General features: G+C 45.1%; 1 protein-coding gene and 1 long non-coding RNA gene across 2 annotated transcripts in view; one reads left to right on the forward strand and one right to left on the reverse strand.

The window, feature by feature from the left end:
* LOC118391161 (autism susceptibility gene 2 protein-like) overlaps positions 1-20,248 on the forward strand; it is a 605,501-nt gene that overhangs the window by 181,814 nt on the left and 403,439 nt on the right. The window lies entirely within an intron of this gene.
* Positions 16,181-18,590, reverse strand: LOC127906306 (uncharacterized). The gene is made up of 3 exons (XR_008060853.1): positions 18,100-18,590; positions 16,673-16,762; positions 16,181-16,312 (listed from the first exon to the last, which is right to left on the reverse strand). It is a non-coding gene; the product is annotated as an uncharacterized LOC127906306 (long non-coding RNA).

The following is a 20,248-nucleotide window of genomic DNA, read 5'->3' on the forward strand; positions in this document are numbered from 1 at the left end:
TTACTACATGATTCCATATGTTTTATTTCATAGTTTTGATATCTTCACTATTATTCAACAATGTAGAAAATAGAATGAGTAGGTGTCCAAACTTTTGACTGGTACTGTATATATACATTAGCATTCAATGGTTTGGGGTCACTTAGAAATGTCCTTGTTTTTGAAAGAAAATCATTTTTTTTTGTCCTTTAAAATAACATCAAATTGATCAGAAATACAGTGTAGACATTGTTGATGTTGTAAATGACTATTGTAGCTGGAAACGGCAGATTTGTAATGGAATATCTGCAAAGGCGTACAGATGCCCATTATCAGCAACCATCACTCCTGTTTTCCAATGCCATGTTGTGGTAGCTAATCCAAGATTATAATATTAAAAGGCTAATTGATCATTAGAAAACCCTTTTGTAATTATGTTAGCATAGCTGAAAACAAGTTCATCAGACAAATACATTAGTGTCTAGTTTGAGACAGATGCCTCACAAGTCCTCAACTGGCAGCTTCATTAAATAGTACCCGCAAAACACCAGTCTCAATGTCAACAGTGAAGAGGCGACTCCGGGATGCTGGCCTTCTAGGCAGAGTTGCAAAGAAAAAGCCATATCTCAGACTGGCCAATAAAAATAAAAGATTAAGATGGGCAAAAGAACACAGACACTGGACAGAGGAATCAGGCAGAACTGCCACCCTCACCGCAACCATGGTCTACTCCTCTAATGTTACGCTGCACAGCCTCTGCTTGCGCCATGCTGGAGACTAGTTAAGGGAACCATCATAACCGGATGACTGCATCGAGCCGCCCAGCCGGGTTTAAATTCATTTCCACTTTACCAGCCCTCCTTCCATTAGTCAGACAAAATCAAGTGTGAACATTTTAACCTCACATTTGATTAAGGAAAGAGGTAGAAATGCCAGGATCCGAGACGGAAAGAGACTAGACGAGATGCTCAGACTTCTGTACTGATATACAGAGCCTTCAGAAAGGATTCGTACCACTTGACTTATTCCACATTTTGTGTTACAGCCTGAATTCAGAATGGATTCAATATATTTTTGTTTCTCACCCATCTACACATAATACCACATAATGACAACATGTTTTTAGAAATCTTTGCAAGTTTATTGAAAAGTAAATACAGAAATATCGAATTTATATAAGTATTCACACCCCTTTGCTATGACACTCCAAAGGGAGCTCAGGTGCATCCATCCTTTGATAATCCATGTCACTACAACTTGATTGGTGTCCACCTGTGGCCTATTTAATTGTTTGGACATGATTTAGAAGTAAACACACCTGTCTATTTAAGGTCCCACAGTTGACAGACAGTGCATATCAGACAGAAACTATACCATGAAGTCCAAGGAACTGTCTGTAGCTCTCAGAGAGAATTGTGATGAGGCATATCTGGGAAAGGGTATAAAAAATATTCTAGAGTGTCAAAAAAAGACCACTGTGGTCTCAATCATTAGGAAATTGAAAAAATAGGGAACTACCCAGACTTGAACTAGACTTGAGCTGGCCGTCTGACCAAACTGAGCAACGGGCAAGAAGGACCTTGGTCAGGGAGGTGACCAAAATCCCCAAAGACCACTCTGACCGAACTACAGAGTTCCTTGGCTGAGATTGGTTTAAGTGCTGTACAGACTTCTCCCATCTGGGCTTTATGGGAGTGGCCAGGCAGAACAGTACTCCTGTAGTTTGCAAAAAGGAACGTGAAAGACAGATCATAAGGCAAAATACTCTGTTGTCTGATGAGACAAAATTGTAACTCTTTGGCCTGAATGCAAATTGCTATGTCTGGAGAAAACCAGGCACAACTCATCACCTATCTAACAGCACCCCTACCGTGAAGCATGGTGGAGGCAGCATCATGCTATGGGGATGCTATTCAGTGACAGGGACTGGGAGACTGGTAAGAATAGAGGGACCAATGAATGGAGCTAAATACAGGCAAATCCTTGATGAGAATCTGCTACAGAACGCAAATGACCTTAGACGAGGGCGAAGATTTACATTCCAACCGGACAATGACCCCAAGCATACAGCCAGAGCAACGCTGGAATGGCATCAGAACAATAATGTTAAAGTCCTTGTGTGGCCCAGCCAAAGCCCAGACTTGAATCCCATTGAAAATATGTGGAAAGATTGAAGATTGCTTTTCTCCGCCGCTCCCCATCTAACATAACAGAGTTTGAGAAAATCTGCAAGGAAGAATGGGAGAAAATCCCCAAATCCCAGATATGAGAAGCTGATACAGACATACCCAAGATGACACAAAGCGGTAATCGCTGCCAAAGGTGCTTCAAAGTATTGACTCGGGTGTAAATACTTATGTAAATGAGATATTTCTCTATTTCCTTTTCAATTAATTTTCACTTTGTCATTATGCGGTGTTGTGTGTAGATGGGTGGAAAAGAAATCTGTATTACATTTTTAATTCAGGCTGTAACACAACACAACGTGGAATTAATCAAGAATATGAATACTTTCTGAAGGCACTGTATGTGTCAGATATTTTTTATATTTTTTATTTCACCTTTATTTAACCAGGTAGGCTAGTTGAGAACAAGTTCTCATTTGCAACTGCGACCTGGCCAAGATAAAGCATAGCAGTGTGAACAGACAACACAGAGTTACACATGGAGTAAACAATTAACAAGTCAATAACACAGTAGAAAAAAAGAGACTCTATATACAATGTGTGCAAAGGGCATGAGGAGGTAGGTGAATAATTACAATTTTGCAGATTAACACTGGAGTGATAAATGATCAGATGGTAATGTACAGGTAGAGATATTGGTGTGCAAAAGAGCAGAAAAGTAAATAAATAAAAACTGTGGGGATGAGGTAGGTGAAAATGGGTGGGCTATTTACCAATAGACTATGTACAGCTGCAGCGATCGGTTAGCTGCTCAGATAGCTGATGTTTGAAGTTGGTGAGGGAGATAAAAGTCTCCAACTTCAGCGATTTTTGCAATTCGTTCCAGTCACAGGCAGCAGAGAACTGGAACGAAAGGCGGCCAAATGAGGTGTTGGCTTTAGGGATGATCAGTGAGATACACCTGCTGGAGCGCGTGCTACGGATGGGTGTTGCCATCGTGACCAGTGAACTGAGATAAGGCGGAGCTTTACTTAGCATGGCCTTGTAGATGACCTGGAGCCAGTGGGTCTGGCGACGAATATGTAGCGAGGGCCAGCCGACTGGAGCATACAAGTCGCAGTGGTGGGTGGTATAAGGTGCTTTAGTGACAAAACGGATGGCACTGTGATAAACTGCATCCAGTTTGCTGAGTAGAGTGTTGGCAGCAATTTTGTAGATGACATCGCCGAAGTCGAGGATCGGTAGGATAGTCAGTTTTACTAGGGTAAGCTTGGCAGCGTGAGTGAAGGAGGCTTTGTTGCGGAATAGAAAGCCGACTCTTGATTTGATTTTCGATTGGAGATGTTTGATATGAGTCTGGAAGGAGAGTTTGCAGTCTAGACACCTAGGTACTTATAGGTGTCCACATATTCAAGGTCGGAACCATCCAGGGTGGTGATGCTAGTCGGGCATGCGGGTGCAGGCAGCGATCGGTTGAAAAGCATGCATTTGGTTTTACTAGCGTGTAAGAGCAGTTGGAGGCCACGGAAGGAGTGTTGTATGGCATTGAAGCTCGTTTGGAGGTTAGATAGCACAGTGTCCAATGACGGGCCGAAAGTATATAGAATGGTGTCGTCTGCGTAGAGGTGGATCAGGGAATCGCCCGCAGCAAGAGCAACATCATTGATATATACAGAGAAAAGAGTCGGCCCGAGAATTGAACCCTGTGGCACCCCCATAGAGACTGCCAGAGGACCGGACAGCATGCCATCCGATTTGACACAATGAACTCTGTCTGAAAAGTAATTGGTGAACCAGGCAAGGCAGTCATCCGAAAAACCGAGGCTACTGAGTCTGCCGATAAGAATATGGTGATTGACAGAGTCGAAAGCCTTGGCCAGGTCGATGAAGACGGCTGCAGAGTACTGTCTTTTATCGATGGCGGTTATGATATCGTTTAGTACCTTGAGTGTGGCTGAGGTGCACCCGTGACCGGCTTGGAAACCAGATTGCACAGCGGAGAAGGTACGGTGGGATTCGAGATGGTCAGAGACCTATTTGTTGACTTGGCTTTCGAAGACCTTAGATAGGCAGGGCAGAATGGATATAGGTCTGTAACAGTTTGGGTCCAGGGTGTCTCCCCCTTTGAAGAGGGGGATGACTGCGGCAGCTTTCCAATCCTTGGGGATCTCAGACGATATGAAAGAGAGGTTGAACAGGCTGGTAATAGGGGTTGCGACAATGGCGGCGGATAGTTTCAGAAATAGAGGGTCCAGATTGTCAAGCCCAGCTGATTTATACGGGTCCAGGTTTTGCAGCTCTTTCAGAACATCTGCTATCTGGATTTGGGTAAAGGAGAACCTGGAGAGGCTTGGGCGAGGAGCTGCGGGGGGGGGGGGAGCTGTTGGCCGAGGTAGGAGTAGCCAGACGGAAGGCATGGCCAGCCGTTGAAAAATGCTTGTTGAAGTTTTCGATAATCATGGATTTATCGGTGGTGACCGTGTTACCTAGCCTCAGTGCAGTGGGCAGCTGGTAGGAGGTGCTCTTGTTCTCCATGGACTTCAGTGTCCCAGAACTTTTTGGAGTTGGAGCTACAGGATGCAAACTTCTGCCTGAAGTAGCTGGCCTTAGCTTTCCTGACTGACTGCGTGTATTGGTTCCTGACTTCCCTGAACAGTTGCATATCGCGGGGACTATTCGATGCTATTGCAGTCCGCCACAGGATGTTTTTGTGCTGGTCGAGGGCAGTCAGGTCTGGAGTGAACCAAGGGCTGTATCTGTTCTTAGTTCTGCATTTTTTGAACGGAGCATGCTTATCTAAAATGGTGAGGAAGTTACTTTTAAAGAATGACCAGGCATCCTCAACTGACGGGATGAGGTCAATGTCCTTCCAGGATACCCGGGCCAGGTCGATTAGAAAGGCCTGCTCACAGAAGTGTTTTAGGGAGCGTTTGACAGTGATGAGGGTGGTCGTTTGACTGCGGCTCCGTAGCGGATACAGGCAATGAGGCAGTGAACGCTGAGATCCTGGGTGAAGACAGCGGAGGTGTATTTGGAGGGCCAGTTGGTTAGGATGACATCTATGAGGGTGCCCTTGCTTACAGAGTTAAGGTTGTACCTGGTGGGTTTCCTTGATGATTTGTGTGAGATTGAGGGCATCTAGCTTAGATTGTAGGACTGCCGGGGTGTTAAGCATATCCCAGTTTAGGTCACCTAACAGAACAAACTCTGAAGCTAGATGGGGGGCAATCAATTCACAAATGGTGTCCAGGGCACAGCTGGGAGCTGAGGGGGGTCGGTAGCAGGCGGCAACAGTGAGAGACTTATTTCTGGAGAGAGTAATTTTCAAAATTAGAAGTTCGAACTGTTTGGGTATGGACCTGGAAAGTATGACATTACTATGCAGGCCATCTCTGCAGTAGACTGCAACTCCTCCCCCTTTGGCAGTTCTATCTTGATGGAAGATGTTATAGTTGGGTATGGAAATCTCTGAATTGTTGGTGGCCTTCCTGAGCCAGGATTCAGACACGGCAAGGACATCAGGGTTAGCAGAGTGTGCTAAAGCAGTGAGTAAAACAAACTTAGGGAGGAGGCTTCTGATGTTGACATGCATGAAACCTAGGCTTTTTCAATCACAGAAGTCAACAAATGAGGGTGCCTGGGGACATGCAGGGCCTGGGTTTACCTCCACATCAAACTGCGGAACAGAGAAGGAGTAGTATGAGGGTGCGGCTAAAGGCTATCAAAACTGGTCGCCTAGAGCGTTGGGGACAGAGAATAAGAGGAGCAGGTTTCTGGGCATGGTAGAATATATTCAGGGCATAATGCGCAGACAGGGGTATGGTGGGGTGCGGGTACAGCGGAGGTAAGCCCAGGCACTGGGTGATGATGAGAGAGGTTGTATCTCTGGACATGCTGGTTGTAATGGGTGAGGTCACCGCATGTGTGGGAGGTGGGACAAAGGAGGTATCAGGGGTATGAGGAGTGGGACTAGGGGCTCCATTGTGACCTAAAACAATGATAACTAACCTGAGCAACAGTATACAAGGCATATTGACATTTGAGAGAGACATACAGCGAGGCATACAGTAATCACAGGTGTTGAATTGGGAAAGCTAGCTAAAACAGTAGGTGAGACAACAGCTTATCAGCTAGCACAACAACAGCAGGTAAAATGGAGTTGACTAGGCAACGGGGCCGACAGATAAAACAAACAAGCAGAATGGAGTACCATGATTAATGGACAGTCCAGCGTGCATCAGCTATGTAGCCAAGTGGTCAGTGTCTAGGGGGCAGCGGTGGATGGGGCAGGGGAGCTGGACTGGCGAGTGTTATCCGGGTTAAAAAACTAACAATGACTAAATAGATTGTAGCTAGTTAGCTGGTTAGCTTCTGGAGGTTCTTGAGTGTGTTCTAAAAATTTAAAATAATAGCGATTCCGTATCACATTGGGTGAGGCAGGTTTCCGGAAGGTATAAACAAATGTAAAAAAAATCGTGAAGAGATAGAAAGTACATATGGGCCACTGAGTGTTTGGGACGCGGCGATGCAGACGGTTTGCAGGCCTGTGCTAACAAGCTAACAGTTAGCAGGCCGGGGTAAACAAGGTAGCAGTTAGCGGACCTGGGCTAAACAAGCTAGCAGTTAGCAGGCCGAATTAGCAAGCAAGGAGATAGCAAGGGCTAGAGAGTTAGCCTTTGGGGGACGTCGCGATGGGGTGAGTCTGTTTATTCCTCTTCATGCGGTGACATCGATAGACCGGTCGTGGGTTGTAATGGGAGTAATCAACCAGGGTTGCGGTTTAGCTCGATAGCTAGTTGTGAAGATCCAGCTGAAAAATGTTCCGTTTGCGGTGGGAATCCGGGGATAAAAAATAAATAGGTCCGTTATGCTCTGGTTAGCGTCGCGTTGTTCGAACTGGCGAGAGCTTTCCGAGCTAAAGGTTAGCTGATGACCGGTTAGCTGAAGACCGCTAGCATAGCTGGTGGTTAGCTGGCTAGCTTCAGTTGAGGGGTTCCGGTTCCGAAGTAAATATAAATACTTTAGGAAAAAGTAGCTACATTGGGTGAGGCGGGTTGCAGGAGAGTATTTGGAAGCTTAGGTTTAGCAAAATGTTTTTAAAGATATGCAAAGAAAAATATGTAAAACGAAAAAGAGACGATATATACAGGGGACACGATACGACAGGACGACCTACTGCTACGCCATCTTGGATATAATGAGAGTAGGATTAAAGATACCATAGTTTGACAGATTGCTGGACTCGTTGAATTGTGGAGATCTCTAATTTTGCCTACTCTCATATTGAGTTTTAGTATATACATATTCAACAATTTAAAAAGAAATCCTATTGCCCTGTGTTTTTGCTTTCTGTATATTATACTATACTGTGTATGTGTGGTGTGCATGAGCATGAGAATTTGTGGGTGTGGGCATGTGCGCATGCAATGACTGTTGAAGAAAATACTTAGCCGCCACTGCCTCTCCTGCTCCTGGCTGACCTGTCTGTCCTGCAGAAAGGTCTGTTTGATTGACAGCTGGCCTCAGCGGTGTTTATAGGAATTGACCTTAAACAAGCAGGTTCAGCAGCAGCACTGTAGTTTGACTAACTGTCTGTTTTCCTTTCCCCCGGACACTTACGTTAGTGAGACGGGGACGGAGTGATGGGAGGAGGGCTAGCTGGTGGATGCAGAGCTGAGGGGGTCGAGTGGGTGAGTCGACCACAAGGGGAGGTGGTGGAAGGAAGGAGAGTACTGTAGCTCTATTCTCTGTGTGGGCTCTTTGTTCTCTCTTTCTCTTTGTTTCTTTGAGCTGCTGTGGAGCTAGACCCTGCAGAGGCCTGGCTCTGCTTCCAGCCAGGGCCCACAGAAGGTGAGCAGTGAGCACCAGCGCCCTGTACTAACTACACTGGGCTAATTCATTGTTACACACCCACGGCTATATGTAACTATAGTAAGAGCTCTCTCTCTCTCGGGCAGTTATTATACCTGCCCTTGGTTGGATGATGTTCCCTGCTTGGTGCTTGTTGTATTTGAGCTTATTCAATCTTTATTACACCTCTATTATCCCTCCCTCTCTAGGTTTAATCACATCCCTGAGCTGTTTCACAGATGAGGAAAATTATTTTACTTACCTGGAAAAACCCAGCAATATGATGGTTCCAGCTCTAATGTGGATAATTACAGAGAATGTGTCTCGTTTATCCTCCTCTGTATTTACTGCCAGTGTGCCAGGCCGAGTTGGATGGTTGGAGAATACAGGGAGGTAGAGCATCATAACTATAATGACAATACCAACCGCTAAGTGGGGTGTGGGCTGGAACTATAGTTGGACAGTCCTCCATTATGGAGAGACTGGCTCTCTCCCTCAGGGTCTACTGACCATGGAAGTATAAGCAGTGAAAGACGAGATCTTGGATTACCTTAAATCTCTGAGCAAGAGGACAAGTACATTAGATTGTCTAGTTTGAGAACAGATGCCTCACAAGTCGTCAACTGGCAGCTTCATTAAATAGTACCCACAAAACACCAGTCTCAACGTCAATAGTGAAGATGCGACTCAGGGATGTTGTGATTGTTCTGATTTCTCTCCCTCATGAGGGAGGATTATGAAAGTTCACAGAAGTAACAAGTAAAGGTAACAGATTGTTCTTTAAGCAGCACAACTGGGGCCTCTCAGTTCCATCAGCCAATGACGAGGCACTGTAACGTAATCAAGCAATCCCAGCCAATTAGTTGTAGTGTTTTTACTGATATCTATTTGGTTCATGAATTATTAAGTGGTTAAAACTCGAAGGTATATTACCAAATTTGTAACGGAATTTCTGAAAAAATCTGTAACGGAAATACTGAAATGTAATTGTCTGTAACGGATTTACTGCAATTGAGTAGTCACAAACCACAGTTGGGTCACCTGCTACAGTCTTCCCTTCCACTGGCATTCTGTTACTTTCAACTCAACTGTTTTCTTTCTCTTTCTGTCATCTGGTGGTCAAAGCAAGTGTGAACTGTACTTTTTCACTGCTTTTGTTGATAACCAAATCTGAAAATACACTACTGGTGTCTCCAAGTGGCCACACACCTCTGCAAAGTGTACACAGTTCCTAAATCATTTCAATGCACTTTTATGACTCAAAGAAGAGTCTTCAGCTATAAGGTGCTTTTCTGAGCTCTCCTAGCTGTGCCGTTGAGGAGCTAGAGGAAGCACACTTGTAGTTGTTTTGTTTGGAACACAACCCTGCATCACCACCATCACACAATTACAGTTGTTGTTTAAGCAATCCAAAAATGGCTATAAATCACGATCTGGATCAGGTGGCCGTCATTTGAAAGCTTGTTCTAATGCTTGAACATGATTAGTTAAGTTCTAAAATACAATCTTACGGTGTTAGGGTTTCACAAGCAATTCAGATACAAATATTGTAATTTTGGTGAGCATAGAAAGGAGTCATGAGTGCATTCAGGTGCTTGTTGTGTGGCAAATGTTCTTCGTAATAGACCAACATTGGTTCCTTCTGTTCAGAACTGTACATCAAACATAGTGATCATAAACGTTGACACTGTAAATGACATGAGTGTTATGATATGGAGCTGTGAAGTGCACATTTGGACTCGCTTGTATGACATCAAAGTGGTATTTATTATAATCCTCAACGTCTCATTTTTCAAAATACATTGATCCTTTTAATTAACAGCATTTCCCTCATTTGGTCATCAACAAATTAACGGGAGGGATGGGGGAAACGTCTTGTCACATGCGGTGCTCGAGTTCAGAATGGCTGTCAGTCAAAACCTGTAAAGAGCTGTCAAGCACAGACCCTGAGCTCTGACGTCATTCATAGCGTGTTACTGTACAGCCACTGTGTTCCAATTTAGGGGCTTATCAGTGTCCAAATCTGCCATTTTCAACCCGTATACAGGTTCGACTGTGCAGGGTTACAAGAATAATACCCAAACATGCAAAGGAGGATATTACATATTTCTACCTTTTGTGTACATATTTAGCATACATCAACATGAAGAGAATGACATTCATATCCATAATTATGCATTTCTGTGTAGTACAGATCAGGGACCAATGATGAAATTCTGTTACCGCAATTCTGTTCACAGGTGTAAATCCACTTCAAATTCTGTAGTTCAAATACCAACATATATTTTTCCAAAGTCAAGGTGTCATGTCATAGCTGACACCCCATTCTTTCTGCATACGTATTTAAATCTTAATTCGGAGCAGATATGTTTTTAAATATTTTTGGGGAAAACGTGGTCAGGGATATTTGACCAAAATTCTCTTACCAAATCGCCACAGTTCTTGCAGTAAATGTATTTTTGTAAAATGTTCAGTGTAAAAGTAGTCCTTGTGCTTAGAGTTGTATGGTTTGTTTAAACTTTTAAATCAATGTTTGTTGTTTGGCATACCTCTTTAAGTGAAAAGTCTTAGCATGAAATTGCCCATATACTCTTCAAGAATGCAAGTCCTCCACTACAACTGGTACTAATGACTGACCATTCTCTGCTTTATAACTTGCCTCGCTTAGAGCATCTAAAATGCACCCCCCCACCCCACCCCCTAAAAACACAAAGTTGACTTGTCAAATAATGAAAGAGTTTATCTGTATGAAACTTTATCCCAGCCAATCCAGGCTCGACAGAATTTAATGAGAGTTTATTGGAGCGGTTTAGCCCAGCCAGTTTAATTTATTTCTGCTTAAAAGCTGAAGAATTGGTAAGAGGCTTACAGAACGTCTCACCCTATCCTCCGTGGTAAAGCACACAGCATTTCAGAAAAGCAGCACATTTATTTTAGACTATTGGAGTTCTAGGACCGTGTTTCTGACTGTAGCCAAGGAGATTACAGTCCCAGAGTGTTCCAGATGTTTCAAAGGCAGTACTGTGTAGTAGACAGTGAGGAAGCATCGCACATCGCCTGTCAAACAAAAGGCCTTACCACAGGACAGACAACATAAGCTCAGGGATGAAACAGTGTTTTCTAGAAACTACGCAGATTTTTCACAGTTGAGCTGTCTGGATTTAAGGATTTAGTTGTTGTTTTCTAGTGAAGTGATGCAAATACGTTCATTTACAGTAGAACCCTTCAATTATCTGTCATGTTCACACAAGCTCCTTCATCAGACCATTGTTGTTTTAACGTTATTCACAATTGTGAAGGTTAGCAGTGGTTGGCTGATTAGCATTGTCAGTATTTGACTATATGTACCCATCAGATTCATACTCTAGATTAGATCGCTTACTCACAGCAGCCTCTTCCAGACCACCAAGGAATTTAGAGCTGATCTTACACAATGTCATTGGTTTACAATGATGTTTCATAATATGACAAAGTTGTCTGAGCTTCAAGTTCATAGCTACAGTAGTAGCAGCAGCCTTCATTGCAGATGACAAATTACTGTTTCCCTAAGTGAGTACTGCACTACACTAGGAGGTTAGGTCACACCATTCTCACTGGTATCTGTGTGTGACTGAGAGCCATGTTTGGTAATGCTGGTGTCTTCTCCTCTTCTCTCTGCTGTACTTTTGGGCCTGTCTTCCTGTGAGATGGAGAGGGCTGCAGGCCTCCTCACCCCCAGGGGGGAGGGGTCTGGCCTGGGCTCAGAGCGGGATCACATGTCGCTCTGCCATTTTTGTGTTAATTTGCTGGATGTAAACACAACAGCTCTGCTGTAACACTTTCCCTCTCTCTCTTTCTCTCTCTCTCTGGAGGAGAGTGGATGGGCTGAGTGTGGATCACTGAGCAATGACAGAGGCGAGATTGGCTGGGCCCTCAGTGCAGCCACCAGGGACATGGGCTAAGAGAGTATGACAGGGTGATTGACAGCATGCCCAGACAACCGGGAATTGCCAGTCCCTCTAACACTGCCTGCTACATCTCACCTTTATTGACCACCAATGTGCACATTTGTAGTCCATATCTATATAATGTGTGCATGCCTTTTTGTCTGTCTCAAATCACAGAACCCATAAACCATTTTAAGAACTTTTGTGCCCGCTGCAGTGAAGGTGTATGCCAGGTAGAGAGGGAGCACTCCCTTCAGTCTTTTCAAATGGAACCAGTCTCGGGGCTCATTACAGTGATATTCCCATTGGAATGCCTGCTCCGTCGGCTGTCTGTTGCTGGGTCCTGGGCTGAGCTCAGCTCCGGTTTCTCCCTGCTGGGTGACTGGACACTGTGATGGTTCCCATAGTTTAGCTGCCTTCTGACCTTCCATGGGCATACCTTTGTACCCGGGCTCAATGAGCCCTCTGTAGTCTCAGACAACACACACGCAGGCAGGCAAGCACGCACACACACAGGATCACCTCACCCTGGCAGGCAGTCAGAGTGTTGGGAATGCTGCAGACCAGTGTGAGGATAGATGCTCACAGACTGCTAGGGTAGGGAAACCGAACAATCACTTTTTGTCTGAATGAAAACTTGTGTAACTGTTTGGCAAAAGCAGGTTATGCTGGCATTATCCGGAGAACAATCCTATGCTTTTCCCTGTCGCCCTCTGAGCTAAGCTTGGCTGGATATCCATCTGACTTGGCAGGATGGCTGGAACAGTTATGGACACACACTGAATCAGTCACACACAATGAATCAGTTACACACACTGAATCAGTCACACACACTGAATCAGTCACACACACTGAATCAGTCACACACACTGAATCAGTCACACACACTGAATCAGTCACACACACTGAATCAGTCACACACACTGAATCAGTCACACACACTGAATCAGTCACACACAGAAATACAGTATTTGCATACGTAACTGTTTCCTTTCACGAAGGTCCTTAGAAGAACGATATTCCAAGTTGCTTATCATGTGTCATGCCAACTTAATCACGTCCATAAACTGCAAAAGGGTCAGACATAGGCCGAAAACTTTTCAGAGAGAGAGAAATAACTATTTCAAAGCGAGGGAGCCATCTGTCAGCCTGGCCAGTAAACAGCTGGTGGGGAAGATGCAAGATGTCTGAACAGAGACTGACAAGATGGGAGATGACAGGAAACAGATTTCCCTTCTGTTTTTTTCCCTTCCCTCTCTCTCTGTGGCACGGCGGAGGAAACGGACCATCCATCCGTCTGGGTGTTGTGAAGGCTCCCTCCAGATTCTGCTACCTCTCCTCTCCCTGTCAGCCTGAGAGAGAAGCAGTCTGCTGTAGGATTCATTAGTTTTGTTAGTTATTTTGGGGAGGATTTGTTTGTAGTCGTCAAAGAGTGCCGTCACTGGGAACCTTTAATTGTACAGATGTTCTGGTGTCTTCTGAGTTGTTTCTTTGATTAGTCAGTGTTCTGTTTTTTTTCTTCTCATTCCTTCGCCAGGATGAAAGCAGAACGCGGTCTTTGAAAGTGTAGAATCCACTATTATCTGTTGACAGAGAGATGTATTTTTCACGGGATTGTTTTGCAGATCACAATTCATATGGCTTGAATTATTTAGCTGGGCTAATGGACCCACCGCAGATAATAATGTGGATACAAATCTCTCTGCCTGCTGTTCGTTTCATTCAAATGAATGCAAATAAGGAGTCTGAGTCAGAGTGTAGTTAGTTTTTAAAATGAGAAGGCCTACTTGGGCTTGTGTTGATTACTGTTGTATCATTTGTTAAACTAACTCGGCTCTCCTTAGCTATTCCCCCATAACCCTTTGTGTTTTTTATTCACACAGCTCGTTAATTGGCTGACATCATTAACCTCATTTTCTGCTGGCTTAATGTTGGTGAAATGCCGATGGTGGAGTTTCTTCTTCTTCATTCCCTCTCTCTCTCTCGCCCCCTCTCTCTCTCTCTCGCCCCCTCTCTCTCTCTCGCCCCCTCACTCCCTCCACAGCGCAGTGTAATTTGTGATATTCTTGACAATAGGCAGTGTAATACCATAATGGTTTTAATTGTCTTATCACGTTAATATGTGGCTGTGGCCCCTTCCACATGACAGGGTCAGGCCACCCTAATAAACAGTGATTACACTGTTTTACACACGTTGTTTTTCTTTCTTTCTCTCCTTTTATTTGATTTTTCTCTTTCTCTCACACTCCTAAGTTTTTGATGATCAGCGTAGGAAGGGTGGCAGCTGCTGAGGCTGCAAAAGTCACATTCTGGTTGGCGGCATGTGTGAGCGAGGGAAATAGCGAGAGAGAGGGGAGAGAGAGAGTGGAAAGGGAGGGGGGAGAATGAGAGAGAGAGGGGAGAGAGGTGGAAAGGGAGGGGAGAATGAGAGAGAGGGACGAGGGAAAGGGGGGGAATGAGAGAGAGAGGGGAGAATAGTGGAAAGGGAGAGAGAGAGGGGAGAGAGAGAGTGGAAAGGGAGGGGGGAGAATGAGAGAGAGAGGGGAGAGAGAGAGTGGAAAGGGAGGGGGAGAATGAGAGAGAGGGGGAGAGAGAGAGTGGAAAGGGGGAATGAGAGGGGGGGAGAGAGAGTGGAAAGGGAGGGGGAGAATGAGAGGAGGGGGGGAGAGAGAAAGGGAGGGGGAGAATGAGAGAGAGAGGGGAGAGAGAGAGTGGAAAGGGAGGGGGGAGAATGAGAGAGAGGGGGAGAGAGGGAAAGGAGGGGAATGAGAGAGAGAGGGGAGAGAGAGAAAGGGAGGGGGAGAATGAGAGAGAGAGGGGAGAGAGAGAGTGGAAATGGAGGGGGAGAATGAGAGAGAGAGGAGAGAGAGAGTGGAAAGGGAGGGGGAGAATGAGAGAGAGAGGTGGAAAGGGAGGGGGAATGAGAGAGAGAGGTGAGAGAGAGTGGAAAGGGAGGGGGAATGAGAGAGAGAGGTGAGAGAGAGAGAGTGGAAAGGGAGGGGGAATGAGAGAGAGAGAGGTGAGAGAGAGAGTGGAAAGGGAGGGGGAATGAGAGAAGAGAGAGGGGGAATGAGGAAAGGGAGGGGAATGAGAGAGAGAGGTGAGAGAGAGTGGAAAGGGAGGGGGGGTGAGAGAGAGAGGTGAGAGAGAGAGTGGAAAGGGAGGGGGAATGAGAGAGAGAGGGGAGAGAGAGAGTGGAAAGGGAGGGGGGGAATGAGAGAGAGAGATGGGGAGAGTGAGTGGAGCGGACGGGATGAGCTGTCATCTCCAGAACTTCTCTGTCAGCTGTCAGATTGACAGGCAGCCTGGAGACCTCACACTCAGTTGAACAAGCAAGAGCTGTCACTTCTACACCTTCTCTCTCTCTCTCTCTCTCTCTCTCTCTCTCTCTCTCTCTCTCTCTCTCTCTCTCTCTCTCTCCTCTCCTCTCCTCTCCTCTCCTCTCCTCTCGTGTCTGGATGAGGGGACTGTGGGGGTAGCGAGAGGAGAAGGTGAATAGGAGACTCGTGTTGTATGTGTTTTTTTGGTGTGTTTGTAGTTTCATGTTTTATGCACCATCTTATTAGAATGTATCGGGTTAAACCCCTATATATCCTCCCCAGAGAGACGGGTTAAACCCCTTTATATCCCCCCCAGAGAGACGGGTTAAACCCCTTTATATCCTCCCCAGAGAGATGGGTTAAACCCCTTTATATCCTCCCCAGAGAGACGGGTTAAACCCCTTTATATCCTCCCCAGAGAGACGGGTTAAACCCCTTTATATCCTCCCCAGAGAGACGGGTTAAACCCCTTTATATCCTCCCCAGAGAGATGGGTTAAACCCCTTTATATCCTCCCCAGAGAGACGGGTTAAACCCCTTTATATCCTCCCCAGAGAGACGAGTTAAACCCCTTTATATCCTCCCCAGAGAGACGGGTTAAACCCCTTTATATCCTCCCCAGGGAGACGGGTTAAACCTCTTTATATCCTCCCCAGAGAGACGGGTTAAACCCCTTTATATCCTCCCCAGAGAGACGGGTTAAACCCCTTTATATCCTCCCCAGAGAGACGGGTTAAACCCCTTTATATCCTCCCCAGAGAGACGGGTTAAACCCCTTTATATCCTCCCCAGAGAGACGGGTTAAACCCCTTTATATCCTCCCCAGAGAGACTAGTTTGTATCTGGTTAAACCCCTTTATATCCTCCCCAGAGAGACTAGTTTGTATCGGGTTAAACCCCTTTATATCCTCCCCAGAGAGACTAGTTTGTATCGAGTTAAACCCCTTTATATCCTCCCCAGAGAGACAGGTTAAACCCCTTTATATCCTCCCCAGAGAGACGGGTTAAACCCCTTTATATCCTCCCCAGAGAGACTAGTTTGTATCGGGTTAAACCCCTTCATGTCCTCCTGAGAGAGACTAGTTTGTATCGGGTTAAACCCCTTTATAACCTCCCCAGAGAGACTAGTTTGTATCGGGTTAAACACCTTTATATCCTCCCCAGAGAGACTAGTTTGTATCGGGTTAAACACCTTTATATCCTCCCCAGAGAGACTAGTTTGTATCGGGTTAAACACCTTTATATCCTCCCCAGAGAGACTAGTTTGTATCGGGTTAAACCCCTTCATGTCCTCCCCAGAGAGACTAGTTTGTATCGGGTTAAACACCTTTATATCCTCCCCAGAGAGACTAGTTTGTATCGGGTTAAACACCTTTATATCCTCCCCAGAGAGACTAGTTTGTATCGGGTTAAACCCCTTTATAACCTCCCCAGAGAGACTAGTTTGTATCGGGTTAAACCCCTTTATAACCTCCCCAGAGAGACTAGTTTGTATCGGGTTAAACCCCTTCATGTCCTCCTGAGAGAGACTAGTTTGTATCGGGTTAAACCCCTTTATAACCTCCCCAGAGAGACTAGTTTGTATCGGGTTAAACCCCTTCATGTCCTCCTGAGAGAGACTAGTTTGTATCGGGTTAAACACCTTTATAACCTCCCCAGAGAGACTAGTTTGTATCGGGTTAAACCCCTTTATAACCTCCCCAGAGAGACTAGTTTGTATCGGGTTAAACCCCTTTATAACCTCCCCAGAGAGACTAGTTTGTATCGGGTTAAACCCCTGATTTCACAGCTTCCCAGGCACAAGTTAACCTTTTATATCCTCCCCAGAGAGACTAGTTTGTATCGGGTTAAACACCTTTATATCCTCCCCAGAGAGACTAGTTTGTATCGGGTTAAACACCTTTATATCCTCCCCAGAGAGACTAGTTTGTATCGGGTTAAACCCCTGATTTCACAGCTTCCCAGGCACAAGTTAACCTTTTATAACCTCCCCAGAGAGACTAGTTTGTATCGGGTTAAACCCCTTTATAACCTCCCCAGAGAGACTAGTTTGTATCGGGTTAAACCCCTGATTTCACAGCTTCCCAGGCACAAGTTAACCTTTTATATCCTCCCAGAGAGACTAGTTTGTATCGGGTTAAACCCCTTTATATCCTCCCCAGAGAGACGGGTTAAACCCCTTTATATCCTCCCCAGAGAGACGGGTTAAACCCCTTTATATCCTCCCCAGAGAGACGGGTTAAACCCCTTTATATCCTCCCCAGAGAGACTAGTTTGTATCTGGTTAAACCCCTTTATATCCTCCCCAGAGAGACTAGTTTGTATCGGGTTAAACCCCTTTATATCCTCCCCAGAGAGACTAGTTTGTACAGGTTAAACCCCTTTATATCCTCCCCAGAGAGACAGGTTAAACCCCTTTATATCCTCCCCAGAGAGACTTAAACCCCTTTGTATCGAGAGACTAGTTTGTATCGGGTTAAACCCCTTCATGTCCTCCTGAGAGAGACTAGTTTGTATCGGGTTAAACCCCTTTATAACCTCCCCAGAGAGACTAGTTTGTATCGGGTTAAACACCTTTATATCCTCCCCAGAGAGACTAGTTTGTATCGGGTTAAACACCTTTATATCCTCCCCAGAGAGACTAGTTTGTATCGGGTTAAACACCTTTATATCCTCCCCAGAGAGACTAGTTTGTATCGGGTTAAACCCCTTCATGTCCTCCCCAGAGAGACTAGTTTGTATCGGGTTAAACACCTTTATATCCTCCCCAGAGAGACTAGTTTGTATCGGGTTAAACACCTTTATATCCTCCCCAGAGAGACTAGTTTGTATCGGGTTAAACCCCTTTATAACCTCCCCAGAGAGACTAGTTTGTATCGGGTTAAACCCCTTTATAACCTCCCCAGAGAGACTAGTTTGTATCGGGTTAAACCCCTTCATGTCCTCCTGAGAGAGACTAGTTTGTATCGGGTTAAACCCCTTTATAACCTCCCCAGAGAGACTAGTTTGTATCGGGTTAAACCCCTTCATGTCCTCCTGAGAGAGACTAGTTTGTATCGGGTTAAACACCTTTATAACCTCCCCAGAGAGACTAGTTTGTATCGGGTTAAACCCCTTTATAACCTCCCCAGAGAGACTAGTTTGTATCGGGTTAAACCCCTTTATAACCTCCCCAGAGAGACTAGTTTGTATCGGGTTAAACCCCTGATTTCACAGCTTCCCAGGCACAAGTTAACCTTTTATATCCTCCCCAGAGAGACTAGTTTGTATCGGGTTAAACACCTTTATATCCTCCCCAGAGAGACTAGTTTGTATCGGGTTAAACACCTTTATATCCTCCCCAGAGAGACTAGTTTGTATCGGGTTAAACCCCTGATTTCACAGCTTCCCAGGCACAAGTTAACCTTTTATAACCTCCCCAGAGAGACTAGTTTGTATCGGGTTAAACACCTTTATATCCTCCCCAGAGAGACTAGTTTGTATCGGGTTAAACACCTTTATATCCTCCCCAGAGAGACTAGTTTGTATCGGGTTAAACACCTTTATATCCTCCCCAGAGAGACTAGTTTGTATCGGGTTAAACCCCTTTATATCCTCCCCAGAGAGACTAGTTTGTATCGGGTTAAACCCCTTTATATCCTCCCCAGAGAGACTAGTTTGTATCGGGTTAAACCCCTTTATAACCTCCCCAGAGAGACTAGTTTGTATCGGGTTAAACACCTTTATATCCTCCCCAGAGAGACTAGTTTGTATCGGGTTAAACACCTTTATATCCTCCCCAGAGAGACTAGTTTGTATCGGGTTAAACACCTTTATATCCTCCCCAGAGAGACTAGTTTGTATCGGGTTAAACCCCTTCATGTCCTCCCCAGAGAGACTAGTTTGTATCGGGTTAAACCCCTTTATAACCTCCCCAGAGAGACTAGTTTGTATCGGGTTAAACCCCTGATTTCACAGCTTCCCAGGCACAAGTTAACCTTTTATATCCTCCCAGAGAGACTAGTTTGTATCGGGTTAAACCCCTTTATATCCTCCCCAGAGAGACTAGTTTGTATCGGGTTAAACCCCTTTATATCCTCCCCAGAGAGACTAGTTTGTATCGGGTTAAACCCCTTTATAACCTCCCCAGAGAGACTAGTTTGTATCGGGTTAAACACCTTTATATCCTCCCCAGAGAGACTAGTTTGTATCGGGTTAAACACCTTTATATCCTCCCCAGAGAGACTAGTTTGTATCGGGTTAAACACCTTTATATCCTCCCCAGAGAGACTAGTTTGTATCGGGTTAAACCCCTTCATGTCCTCCCCAGAGAGACTAGTTTGTATCGGGTTAAACCCCTTTATAACCTCCCCAGAGAGACTAGTTTGTATCGGGTTAAACCCCTGATTTCACAGCTTCCCAGGCACAAGTTAACCTTTTATATCCTCCCAGAGAGACTAGTTTGTATCGGGTTAAACACCTTTATATCCTCCCCAGAGAGACTAGTTTGTATCGGGTTAAACACCTTTATATCCTCCCCAGAGAGACTAGTTTGTATCGGGTTAAACACCTTTATATCCTCCCCAGAGAGACTAGTTTGTATCGGGTTAAACACCTTTATATCCTCCCCAGAGAGACTAGTTTGTATCGGGTTAAACCCCTTTATATCCTCCCCAGAGAGACTAGTTTGTATCGGGTTAAACCCCTTTATAACCTCCCCAGAGAGACTAGTTTGTATCGGGTTAAACCCCCTTTATAACCTCCCCAGAGAGACTAGTTTGTATCGGGTTAAACCCTTTATAACCTCCCCAGAGAGACTAGTTTGTATCGGGTTAAACCCCTAGTTTGTATCGGGTTAAACCCCTTTATAACCTCCCCAGAGAGACTAGTTTGTATCGGGTTAAACCCCTTTATAACCTCCCCAGAGAGACTAGTTTGTATCGGGTTAAACCCCTTTATAACCTCCCCAGAGAGACTTGTTTGTATCGGGTTAAACCCCTTTATAACCTCCCCAGAGAGACTAGTTTGTATCGGGTTAAACCCCTTTATAACCTCCCCAGAGAGACTT

This window comes from Oncorhynchus keta, chromosome 12 (assembly GCF_023373465.1).
Source record: "Oncorhynchus keta strain PuntledgeMale-10-30-2019 chromosome 12, Oket_V2, whole genome shotgun sequence".
Lineage (NCBI taxonomy): Eukaryota > Metazoa > Chordata > Actinopteri > Salmoniformes > Salmonidae > Oncorhynchus > Oncorhynchus keta.